Source organism: Spinacia oleracea, chromosome 1 (assembly GCF_020520425.1).
Source record: "Spinacia oleracea cultivar Varoflay chromosome 1, BTI_SOV_V1, whole genome shotgun sequence".
Classification (NCBI taxonomy): domain Eukaryota; kingdom Viridiplantae; phylum Streptophyta; class Magnoliopsida; order Caryophyllales; family Amaranthaceae; genus Spinacia; species Spinacia oleracea.
The window spans coordinates 91,490,477-91,503,398 of NC_079487.1; the positions used below are offsets into that span (position 1 = coordinate 91,490,477).

The 12,922-nt window shown below is 36.5% G+C and overlaps 1 non-coding gene and 1 pseudogene across 1 annotated transcript; both read right to left on the minus strand.

Annotated features, from left to right (window-relative positions):
• Nucleotides 1-7,638: 7,638 nt before the first annotated feature.
• Nucleotides 7,639-10,683, minus strand: LOC110803883 (heat stress transcription factor A-4c-like; annotated as a pseudogene).
• A 2,167-nt stretch (nt 10,684-12,850) lies between these two features.
• TRNAG-UCC (transfer RNA glycine (anticodon UCC)) lies at nt 12,851-12,922 on the minus strand. Its single transcript has one exon. It is a non-coding gene; the product is annotated as a tRNA-Gly (tRNA).

A 12,922-nucleotide genomic window follows, 5' to 3' on the forward strand; every position in this document is an offset into this window, starting at 1 on the left:
CACCTAATAACATAAATAAAAGCAATTAATAATAAAATATAAAACAAAATCCGTGTATCGCACGGGATTCAAAACTAGTATATATATATATATATATAAAGGGGAGTTTTTTCTAAAGCATTTAGAGGGTTCACATAGGATTGTCCAGTCACATAATTAAATATTAATTTTATTTTTAAATGATAAATAATGAGATAAAATTGAATATAATAGTAGCCATATACTGATAAAAGACAATAAGGGATAATATTATTAGTAAAAGTATAGGATAATTATTATCCTAATCAATAACATATTTTTAAGATAAACTTTATAGGTATTTTAGTTTACACCAAAAACTCATTGCTATAATTCCCTATATAAACAAAGCATCGTCACTTCTCATCCATCACAAAAAAAAAAGTTTGAAGCATTCTCAATTGTTTAATTAAGTTCTAAACAAAAATATTAACTATGGGTAAGGGTGGAAATTCTGATGTTCCTGCTTCCGAAAACATGGCCGCATGGCTTCTTGGGGTTAATAACTTCAAAATCCAACCTTACACTCTTCCCGCGCCACTTGATAACGAAGGGCTATTTATGACGGGCACAAATCCCGTGACAGGGTATCTAATTGTATGTGATGAGGTAGTCAATTATGACAATCATGTTGTAATTTTAATACTTTTACCCCATAAAAAAATAACAAATCATGTTTTGATCTGTGCATCACACGAGCTTAATTCTAGTTGTTGTTTAAAACTTTGTTGTGTACTCTATTGTAATTATGCAATATAATTAATTGGACTTACGCTACGGCTTGAACCAACATCCACGCAAAAACAATATGTCAGACCAAATAGGACAACATTTTATTATCAATACAATGCGTGTACCTGCTTTCTTACAAAAGTAAAGAGATGTATGTGCTACACAACTTACGAAAACTTGATAGTGTACTTTCTAGTATTCCTGCTTTTGTTATTCATGCAAACACCTTGAAAATACAACAGTATCAATATATGTTGGTTCAGTGGTGATTGGCTGAACTTGGTAGGACGGACCACGTGTTTGATCCCCCGCAACAACAATTGGAGGATCCTAACCGCGTGGTCATTAGTTTTTATCCCACTTTCTTGCCTTTTCTTATTCTCTTAGTTTTTCTTCCCCCTCCCTCTCATTAGACAAGTAAATTAAAACTATAAAAAAACATGATCAAAATGTGTAAAAGCAATCACACAAGGGCTAAATTGCAAACACGCATGCTAATTAGGATAACACTGCAGAGAATGTATTACTGGCCACTGGCTCAGTGGGAAGGCTTCTAAACATGCTACTCAGACTATCACAAATAATCGACTTTCCAATTAAAGACCAATTTTCAGTAAATACGCAAAACATCAATAATTCTCCTTGATTTTGCTATGAAAAATAAAAAGGGTAATGGAGAAACACATAGCTCATCATGCGTAATTTCATCAAAAATCAATCTCCTACAGATATAACAGGAGTAAAAGACTACCTCAAACTTAACATACTTCCATAAGAAGGAAGACAATAGGTACCTACCAATATAATCTGGAGACTTCAACAGAATTATGCCACAAATTAAGCATGAATCGACATTGCAATTGTGTAGGTACATGAGCTAAAACATTAAACCTTAGAGAAAGATTAGCGCTACTCTGAGCAATAGTCTTAGCAATAGTCTAATTGAGTATTAACTTAAGACCTCCCATTTAAGTGCAAGAGTATGACAAAAGTCTGAGCAAGAGTCTTGGAATTCCAAGACTCTACTTAATACGTTTAAACAGTACATTCAATCTTAATTATTATTATTTATTCTTTTTTATTTTATTATTTTCATAAGTTTGTGGAGTCTTGAATGAGTACAAGGGGTGAAGTTGAAAAATTAAGTAAGTCAGAAAGGGTCTCAACAAGAATCTGATTAATTGAAAATAAATAAATAAATTAATAAAAAGATGACATGGAATTCTTAGCTTATACTAGCGCTAATCTTGCTCTTAATATCACTCTATTGTAGGCAGGTCTGTGTATTTCCAAGCAGAGACAATATTTTATCAACTTCCCTAACAAAATTCATGCTAACAAGTGATGGTCTAATATCTAAAAGAGAGAACTTTCAGAGAGAAATATATAACAAGGAAAACTTCAATAATTTGTCGTTGCCCTCTGGGCTAGTTTTGGAACTGGAAGAATGTTTCCATGTTCCAAGTCTTACTAAAAACATCATTTCTGTTTCTTCAAAAAATTAGATGCTAAGGGATTTTCCTTTTTAATAAAATAAAATAGTTGCTCGTTTTATTTTAAAGAGATGTTTTATGGATCTTCTAGATTAGTCAACGGACTTTATTTATTAGATCACGACAAACAAGTTTATAACATAAATACCAAAAAGGCCAAAAAGAATGATTCGGATCTCACCTATCTGTGGCATTGTCGATTAGACCAAATTAACATGAAGCGCATAGAAAGACTTCAAAAGGAATGAATTCTAGAACCATTTGACTTAGAGGATTATGGTAAGTGCGAATCATGTTTACTTGGCGAAATGACAAAGCAACCTTTCTCTAAAGTTGGAGAAAGAGCAACTGAACTATTGAGTTTAATCCATACAGATGTATATGTAACAATGAGTACAAATGCTAGAGGTGGTTTCAGCTACTTTATCACTTTCACTGATGACTTCGGTAGATATGGTTATGTCTACCTAATGAAGCATAAGTATGAATCCTTTGACAAATTCAAGGAACTTCTGAGTGAAGTAGAGAATCAGTTAGGCAAGAAGATTAAGGCTCTGCGGTCTGATAGAGGCGGTGAATATCTGAGCTATGAATTTAATGACCATCTGAAAGAATATGGAATTCTATCAGAATTGACTCCTCCTGGAACACCTCAATGGAACGGTGTGTCAGAACGGAGGAATAGAACCTTGCTAGACATGGTTAGATCAATGATGGGTCAGGCCGAACTTCCAATAGAAATTTGGGGACATGCACTAAATACAGCTGCACTCACTATAAATAAAGCTTCGTCTAAAGATGTCGAAAAGACTCCATATGAGATATGGTTTAGAAAGCCCCCAAATGTGTCTTTTCTTAAGATTTGGGGTTGTGAAGTATAAGTCAAACGATTAATTTCAGACAAACTTCAACCAAAATATGACAAATGTATCCTTGTGGGCTATCCAAAGGAAACAAAGGGGTATTACTTCTACAATACATCTGAGAACAAGGTGTTTGTTTCTCGAGATGGTATCTTTTTGGAAAGAGGTCACATTTCCAAAATGACAAGTGGGAGAAAAGTAGACCTCGAAGAAATTCGAGTCGAACAACAAACTCTAGAGAATGCTCAAGATGACATTCAGGTTGAAACTCAGAGATCTTTAGAAGAATCTGGTGAGAATCAAGGACCATCTAGAAATGTAACCCCGCGTAGATCGCAGAGATATAGGTCTCAACCGGAAAGGTACTTAGGTATTTTAACGAACGAGAGCCGTGAAGTTCTATTACTTGAAAGTGATGAACCTGCGACTTACAAACAAGCTATGACGAGCCCTGGCTCCAAGAAATGGCAAGAAGCTATGCAATCTGAATTAGACTCCATGTTTGAAAACCAAGTTTGGGATCTGGTCGATTTTCCAGATGGCTACCAAGCCATAGGAAGCAAATGGGTTTTCAAACTGAAAAAGGACAAGGATGGGAAACTAGAAGTTTTCAAATCTAGATTGGTTGCAAAAGGTTACAGGCAAGTCCACGGTGTAGATTACGATGAAACCTTTTCACCAGTCGCAATGCTAAAGTCTATTCGGATAATGTTAGCAATCGGTGCATATTACGATTACAAAATACGGCAGATGGATGTCAAAACCGCTTTCTTAAACGGCATTTTAACAGAAACTGTGTTTATGACACAGCCTGAGGGTTTTGAGGATCCAAAGAATGCTAAAAGGTATGCAAGCTTAAGAAATCAATTTATGGATTGAAACAAGCATCAAGGAGCTGGAATATAAGTTTTGATGAAGCAGTCAGTGACTTTGGCTTCGTCAAGAACGTAGACGAATCTTGTGTATACAAGAAGGTCAGTGGGAGCAATATTGCTTTTCTAGTATTATATGTCGACGACATATTAGTTATCGGAAATGACATTCCTATGTTGAACTTTGTCAAGATTTGGCTTGGGATATGTTTTTCGATGAAGGATCTAGGAGAAGCACAGTACATACTGGGCACCAAGATTTATAGAGATAGATCTAAAAAGATGATTGGACTTAGTCAAAGCACTTATATCAATAAGGTGCTTGAAAGTTTTAATATGGCAGACTCCAAACGAGGCTACCTACCCATGTCTCATGGAATGACTCTAAGCAAGACTCAGTGCCCAAAAACACCAGATGAGCGTAGAGGAATGAGTGGGATTCCATATGCATCATTGATTGGTTCAATAATGTGTGTTATGATATGTAAACGCCCGGATGTTGCGTATGCACTCAGTGCTACGAGCAGATACCAGTCAGACCCAGAAGAGGCACATTAGACTGCTGCCAAGAATATTCTGAAGTACCTAAAAAGGCACAAAGATTATTTCCTGGTCTATGGTGGAGATGATGAATTAATTGTTAAAGGCTATACGGACGCAAGTTTCCAAACCGACAAGGATGATTTCAGATCACAGTCTGGGTTTGTCTTCTGCCTCAACGGAGGAGCAGTAAGCTGGAAAAGTGCTAAGCAAAGCACCATTACGGATTCTACAACTGAAGCGGAGTACATTGCTGCACATGAAGCAGCAAAGAAAGCTATTTGGCTAAGGAAGTTCATAGGCGAACTTGGTGAAGTCCCCTCCATTAAAGGACCAATAGCTCTATATTGTGATAATAACGGAGCTATTGCACAGGCAAAGGAGCCTAGACACCACCAGAGAGTCAAGCATGTACTTCGTAGATTTCACCTTCTACGAGAGTTCGTTGAAAGAAAAGAAGTAGCGATAAGCAAGATTGGAACTGACGACAACATCTCAGATCCATTGACTAAACCTCTGCCGCAAGCGAAGCACAACTCGCACACTGCAGCTATGGGAATCAAGCATGTTGGAGAATGGATTTGATGTCCTTATTTAATGTTTTAAAGTTTTAGAGTTTAATACTTTATGTTATTGGTTAACCATTCATATAAAAGAATAGAATTCATTTTTCCATTTAATTTGTGGTTTATTAAATGATGAGTCCCTTCAAATTGACGATATATTCAAGATAGACTGTCAGGACCAGTCCTGTGACTAAGAAATGTCTATCAAGTGAATTTGAATGTCAAAAGTTGAAAATGGTCCCTGGTCGGAGTTTTCTATAAGGTGGACGCATAGAAAACGCTAGACGACTAGAATGCAAGATGACTAGTAGTTCTATTTCTTGAACTATGAGGACATGGCAATGTCGCACTCATTTGCATAGATACTTACTTTGAGAAGACTAGTATCGGACAGACCTATGAAACTTTACTGTAAGAGAAGAAAATCTGTCACAAGGAATTTCATTAAAATTATTAGACATTAATCCTCAATACCTGAGTGATTTGAGATTACTTGTTTGAGAACTGGTTACTTTGACGTTGTCAACCGTCGCACCGTAAAAGGAGGCCATAACGGCAACGCTCGGGTAATCACCTATCAAACGAAGTCTAATCTCAAGATCGCAAGATTGGGATTGTCCTCCCATAAATCAGGAAGAGATGCTGAAAGTTGTACAAGGCCACTCGGAGAGCTAGAACCTGTAAAATGCATGGCCCTGTATAGATGAATCATAGGCTATGATTATCTGTTTATTTGATCAGTTGAACTCTGAAACTGAGAAATATCTCTGGACATAATAAAGATGACAACTCTTACCTTATGTTCATGAGCAAGCATCAAGCGACAAAGGAATTAGGCAATGCACACTTGTCCCTAAGGACAAGTGGGAGACTGAAGGAAATAATGCCCTTGGTCCAAGTATGCATTCAATGCTAAGTCTAATAAATGCAGGTTCAGTATTAATTAATTATACATGTTAATAATTCAGTGAGATCAAGTGAACTATATGCCTAGCTAGAGGCCGCTTTAGTTCAAGTGGAATTAATAATATTAATCCACGACTTACTCTTGACTGAACCCGTAGGGTCACACAAATAGTACGTGAACGGATCAAGTATTTAAGTGAATTAAATACTCCATTTATGGATATTCGGAATCGACAGATCTCGGTTCCAATGGGAGCTGAAATCGTCAAAAGGCAAATTATGAATACTCCTGAAACGATGATATTGCCGGAACCGGAAATATGGATCGTATCGGAAATATAAATATTATCCAAGTCGTAGATGTTGCTGGAAACGGAAACATGGTACGTATCGGAAAATATTATCGGAAATGGAAATATTGCCGAAAACAGAAATATTGCCGGAATCGGAAATATTATCGGAATCGGAAATAAATTCCGGAAACGGAAATATTAAATATTTTTTCGAAACGGAAATTAATTCCGGAATCGGAAATATTAAATATTGTTCGTATCGGAAATGAATTCCGGAATCGGAAAATAAATCGGAAGCGCGATGTACAAAATAAACATCGAACGAGCTTGCTAGACGCAAGGCCCATCACGAAGCTAGGCCCGCGCCTAGCGAAGCTCGCGCAAAGCGAGCAACGAGCAGCAACCCGCCCCACCAAGGCAGGCCCAGCCAAGCGCAAGGCAAGGCCAGGCCCAGCCAAGGCGAGGCAGCAGGCTGGCGCGCCCAAGCGTGGGCTGCGTACCAGCGCTGTTGGGCCGAGCCTACCTGCGCGCGCACAGCGCCCTTCGTGGGTTGCTGGTGCGTGTGTGTGTGTTGTGTTCGTGCAAGCTTCGAATCCTTAGTTGCTTAGGATTTGTCCGGTTAGATTATTTTCCTAAAACTACTAGAGTTAGTTGTTAAGCTAAACACTAAAATCAATAGATTTAATTTGAGTCTAATTCTAATTGAATTAGATAAATTGAATCCTAGTAGGTTTCTAGTTCCGATAATCCTACCCTATAAATAGGTGATGGAAATCACAATTTATATATCATATTCTATCAAGTATTCATCTCGTTTTAAGTTAAAAACTAAGCTTAATAATTTGCCAAATAATTAAGTACGAATAACATAATACCTTAGGCTAAATTCTAGTTAATTGAATCTAAGGCGGATCCGAACGTGCTGTGGACTATCTACGGAGGGACGAAACTTGGAGTCCTAAACTTGTTCTTGTTCGGTTCGGGAGAAGCTAGGGAAGGCACGCTACACATGTATGTATCCTAAATTATGCTAATTGGTTATGTGACAATTAATTTGGATTTCTGGCTTTATGGTTTTTCCGCTTGAAATATATGTTTTATATTTGTCATAACCTAACATGTACCCCAAAGATGGCCAATACACTCATTCCAAATATAAGCATGTAGATTTTAACAAGGTGTTAGAGTAAATCGGAAATCTCAAATATTACAAATTTACGATAATATGGACTTTAACTAATAAAGAAGTGTAAGGAACAATATTACATGCATTAATATCCAACTTCAAAGCATCAAACTATCACCTTTTTGTGTTTCGGAAGAATATCCAACTTCAAAACAATGATATGAAAGTATCACCATATCACCTTTTTGTGTTTCGGAAGAATATTTTCATTTCTGAAACCCACCCAATATCTCCAACTATCTATCAATCTGTTGTCTTTATCTTTCAGTCCATGATATTTTCTTTCAGATTGAGCTTCTTTTACATTAGACGAACGCAAACGTTCAGTCAAACATTGTTCCCATAATACACCATTTACACCTTGAGGCGCTGGTGGAACAGTTCCAGTTTCCTGCTCCTTTTGGTAGATGGGGATCAGTAGCAACTTCAGAGACTATGACAGGATGTTTAGAATTCATGTCAATCGCAGATGAATTAGATGGAGCATCAAGATTGACTTGTGTATAAGATATTGTTCGGCTCTCCACACAAGTAGTGGACTCATCAAGCGCATCGATGAATTTCTTTGCACATATACACCCTCAAGATCCTCAACCACATTTCCCCAAAAATTTAAAGATGATTCCATCCTATCTAAGAGCTCGATGTCCAAGTCTAAACAAGAAACATCTTCAGCACTTCCGCTCCTTGATAATCTCATAGTACCCACACTATCCTTATTGCTAGTTTCGTCACGAATCTATTCATGCGTGGACGAAACCCTTCTCTTTCTATCATGGTTTTCTAATTGAGGCACAACAAAAGCAAGCTCGGGTTTCTTCAAGACCTGAGCAAAGAACAAAACAAAGTTATGATGTCATTGTTCCATTTCGTGCAGGCGCGACGCTCCCTCACAAGCTGCACCTGTCACTCAAATCCCGACTCCTCCTCCCTTTTCCTTTTCCAATCCGCGATAAGAAATTCCCTCTTATGTTCAGTTGCTCAATGTCATCTTTGTATATCTGCCTTTAGGAATTAGCTAATGGATTGGAATTCATCAGCCCATGGAGATTAGTTAATGAGTGACTATGAACCGGCTTGCGCCTTCAGAAGGAGAGATTTCCCTCTTATAAATCGTCATTGGAAAACTCCCATTGCCCATGATATCTTTCTGAAACCCTGTTTCATAAGACAATAAACACAATCACAAGGAATTCTCCTAAAACTGCACTAAATTAACGAAACAAGATAAAAAATTTATACTTCAATTGCAATCAAAAATTTGACGTCTTTATATTAATCAATGTGCAAACTTAATTCTCTTTGCACATAACCAATCAAACAATTTAATCACCAGAAATTAATCAAACAATTCTTAATGTAACTCTATATCTCTACTTTCAGGGGATAACCAGATAATATATAAGACAAATAACCCTGAGTAGTTGGATTGCTAAAGAATTAGAAAATCACACGAGATTTTTTTCTCAATAGAGTTATGAATCAATAAAGATATTGTTGGGCCTGCTACTGTAAGAATTAACTTGAGTATATACAACTATATATAGAAATTAACAATGCAATCAACCAAACTTTTAAGTTGTGAACTAAATTATACATGTCTCCTTTAAACAAGCTTTTGATCGAGCATTTCCTCCTGTAATGAATCTCTAGTGTTTGGAACAGAATTTAGATCAAGATCACCTCAACGAGGACATTAGAGAAATAGGTCGCTCTTGCACTTGATTCCAAACTTACCCATTCCTGTATAACTTTCACCCTTTTAGAACAATGTTGTACGATAAGGGAGGCTCAATTGGCTTTCACTGAAACAAATTGGCTATATACACTGAACAAACCTGAGGCTCAATTGGCTTTCTGTGATCTATTTCCAATAATGCCGATACAGAAGATCGGAGAAAAATCAGGGTTAAAGGTTGTTGACTTAATTAATTGCAACAACCAAAGTTTTCCAGGCAATTTTATTTGAAAACAAGGAACTAAATTAACTGATACGTAGCATACTTCAAAAATAGGCTAACCAGGCTATAACCTCTCCTTTTTCAATCAAAACTTTGTTTTAGTTAATCGAAGGTGTAGTGTGTGACATAAATGATAATGTAACAACGAATATCATCAATACATTTGCAGTATATCAAGTAATGGATTAAAAGGTGATAAGCATTCCATTTGAACAAACTATCAGAACTGAAAGAACTTACACTACAACCCCCGCCCCTTCCTAGACACTCCTACGGTTCTGCCCTATTTCAAATAGACTATTTGTAATTTACTATGGTTTGCCAGTCTTTTCTATTTTTCCAAGCATTTGGATTCTCAAAGTTCCATTCCCTCTAAGTTCTCAAGCATGTATCTACTAAAAATTTGGCTTCTCAAATACACTAAACTCCATTTAAGCGACAAAATCAGAACAAATAACGACCACCAATTTTCGACCAATCAACCAAATAACCAAGAGGTCACTTTCAATTGGGTGTATTTCACTAATTATAAGATCCACAGTTTTAAGAGTTATAGAAATTGATACAATGAACAATCAAAAGCGTAGAAAAAATTCAATCAATTTAACAAAATAATAAAAAAAAAACCAATGAATTTTTTTATTACATTTACCTTAGCAAACCCCTTAGCAATACCAGCCTGAGTACAAGAAAAACACAAGAACCTTCGTTTTGCCAACTGTAATCTCATACTCATCTTCCTCAAGATCAACCTTCAACGGTTAGGAGCAATAACCCATTGAATCTACACCACGATCATTCGATCTTCGCCATAAAATGAACATTTTATTTTAATCTCCAACATATCATTCTCCTAATACACACAATCAATTCAAAAAAAGGAGAAATTTCATCATCTTCAGAAGAAAAAAAATCGAAGATTTTATTTAGCATAAACAATATTTCTTTTAAAAAAAGAGGCAAAAACCTGAAGCTCAAATTCAACCTTCTACGCTAATCCCAATAGCAAATAGCAATGGGCATTACATCTTTAACCTTCACTTGCAGCTTCGAAACTTCTAATCCCCCCAAGAATAATTCAATCAACAAAAAAGAGAACATTTCAAATCGATTCAAACAAATCCCTAAGAAGTATAGTGAGGTGTGGATTCAAAATCGCTTCAAGCAAACCCCTCATCAGATTTAAAAGGACTTACGTACACTACAACCATCGGTTTGATATATTGGATCAAATCAAAGCTCATAGACACCATTGATAAAGATGAACTGAAGGTATTTCTCTCCCCTCTTAGGGTTTCCTACACCATATCGAGATGTTAAGAGAAGAATGTGAATGCCATAAAAAGTACGCCAACTGGAACAAAAGGAGCTGAGTCATCATCTATAAGGGTATTTTTGTCAGCACACTATTCTTAAGAGAAATTTGATTTTTTTGAAGAAGGATTTCAAGGGTATTGTGGGCATTAACTAGAGTGTTAGTTGCCAAGTTTTGGCTTTTTATAGGGTAGAGATAGAGAAATTAATAAACAGGTAATTGACCTTTAGAAATATTATTGTATCAGCCAATGCTTCGAAAACAGCCAATAAGAAAAGTCTTTTAGTGTTTCAATGGAAATCGAAGATAAACTTCAAAATGCATTTCATGAAAGCAAGAGTATAACAGTCTAAAACCGGATTCACCTAATTCATTCAAACAACATGAGTCCACTCCACTGCACATTCTACACTAGCGCCAATTTTTTTATATACTGTTTGGGTGCCCAATTGACTTCAATTGGGCCTACATCCCAAAATCCCAATAGGCTATAATAACAACATAACAATCCATTCACCCATCAAAGGCTAACCAGCCAACCATGGCCCATGGCCCATCAAGTATAAATGACCTAAGGGCATTTACTACACAAACACTATAAATAAGCCGTCAAGGCTCAACACTCAAGGTACGTCCAATTTATTGCCTTAACACTACTTTCTAGAGAACTCTCTCTAGAATCCGAACCAAGTGCTTACTTAAGCATAAGATGGGCTTTCCTCAGAACGACCCCAAGGCTAGTTACTTTGTTCATTGTGCAGGTATCTATGAACACTAAACAAACATTCAAGCTAGATCTTTCACATCAACAATAGGGCCTTCGATCCGAAGGTCATTGTTTCAACACCGGAACATATGCGAACTACTTTCTACTATCTACCCCGACCCATTCATAAAAGCAAGAATTAGAGAATCTAAAAGCACAAGTATTCAGTAATATCTGCCAGGAAATTTTAGATTCAGTGTTCTTCCTCTAAAGCATGCAGCTTGATAACTCTTTGGAGAGACTGCATCAGAATATTGGCCTCCCACAAGCTCCTTAGTCATTTATTTGGAATTAAGTTGCAGTTTCTCTGTACCTCCCATCCTTTTCAGCCAGCAGTTCCAAACTTGTAGCATCCTTGCCTTCGGATTTCTTCTTCTTGAACACTTCGACAACCCCTTCAGTTGATGGTTAATAAAAAAAATTAGGATTGTTAACCTAGGCTCTGATACCATGATAAATAATATTCAAGCTCGTGAATTCTCATTGTTTCTCAGTGTATATATAGTACATAGGGAGGCTAATTAGGTAACTTCGTATATCTAGGATACTACAATATTATCACTACTAACATAATATACTCCGATCATAATATATAGGCTAAGATCTTGAAGCCCGACGTAGACATAGTGAGATAAGGCATGTGAATGTGCATGTCCATACGTCCAGGGCGCTTCCTTGTGATTCGCGGTAAAAAACTTTGGGGACCTTTTGTGATTCGTGGTAAATAGTCTATTAGAGATGGCAAACAGACAATTTTTTTGGATCGGACCATGTTCTGGTTATGGTAATAGTTATGTACTTGATGAGAAATAATATAAGGGGCCAATGAGATTGTTTGGTCATGAGATGTTTTGACTTTAGAGTAAATAAAGAGGTTTGATACAAAGGGGGGTTTAATTTGATTTATTCAAACCTTTTATTGGTAGTGTTTGGTTGAGAGAGAATTGAAAGAAAGTTTTGAGTCCAAAAAACTAACTTTATAAAGGGAATTATTTTTACAAGAATTTAAGGGAGAGAGTTTTGTCACACGAACGTATTTAAGTACGTAGAAATGTCCGTAGTACTAAAATTACCACGTGTACCATTTTCCAAGTACGGAGTAATTAGTAGTACGAAGTATTAAACAAATTATTTCAATATCCTTAATTTCTTATTGGTAATTTTTACACAGTAAAATATATATTCACTAACAATTACTCCAAACACTTTTACACATATAGCTTAAAACTAGCGACTAGTCAAACTAGCTTATTGCCTGGGGGTACAAATGAAATGTCTCTAAAATTGTCAATGTTTTTTCAAATTTTTTATTAAAAAAATGGTGACGAAAAAATAAGAATGCGTCTGCCGGGAGTCAAACCCGGGTCTATTGCTTGGAAGGCAATTATCCTAACCGTTGGACCACAAACGC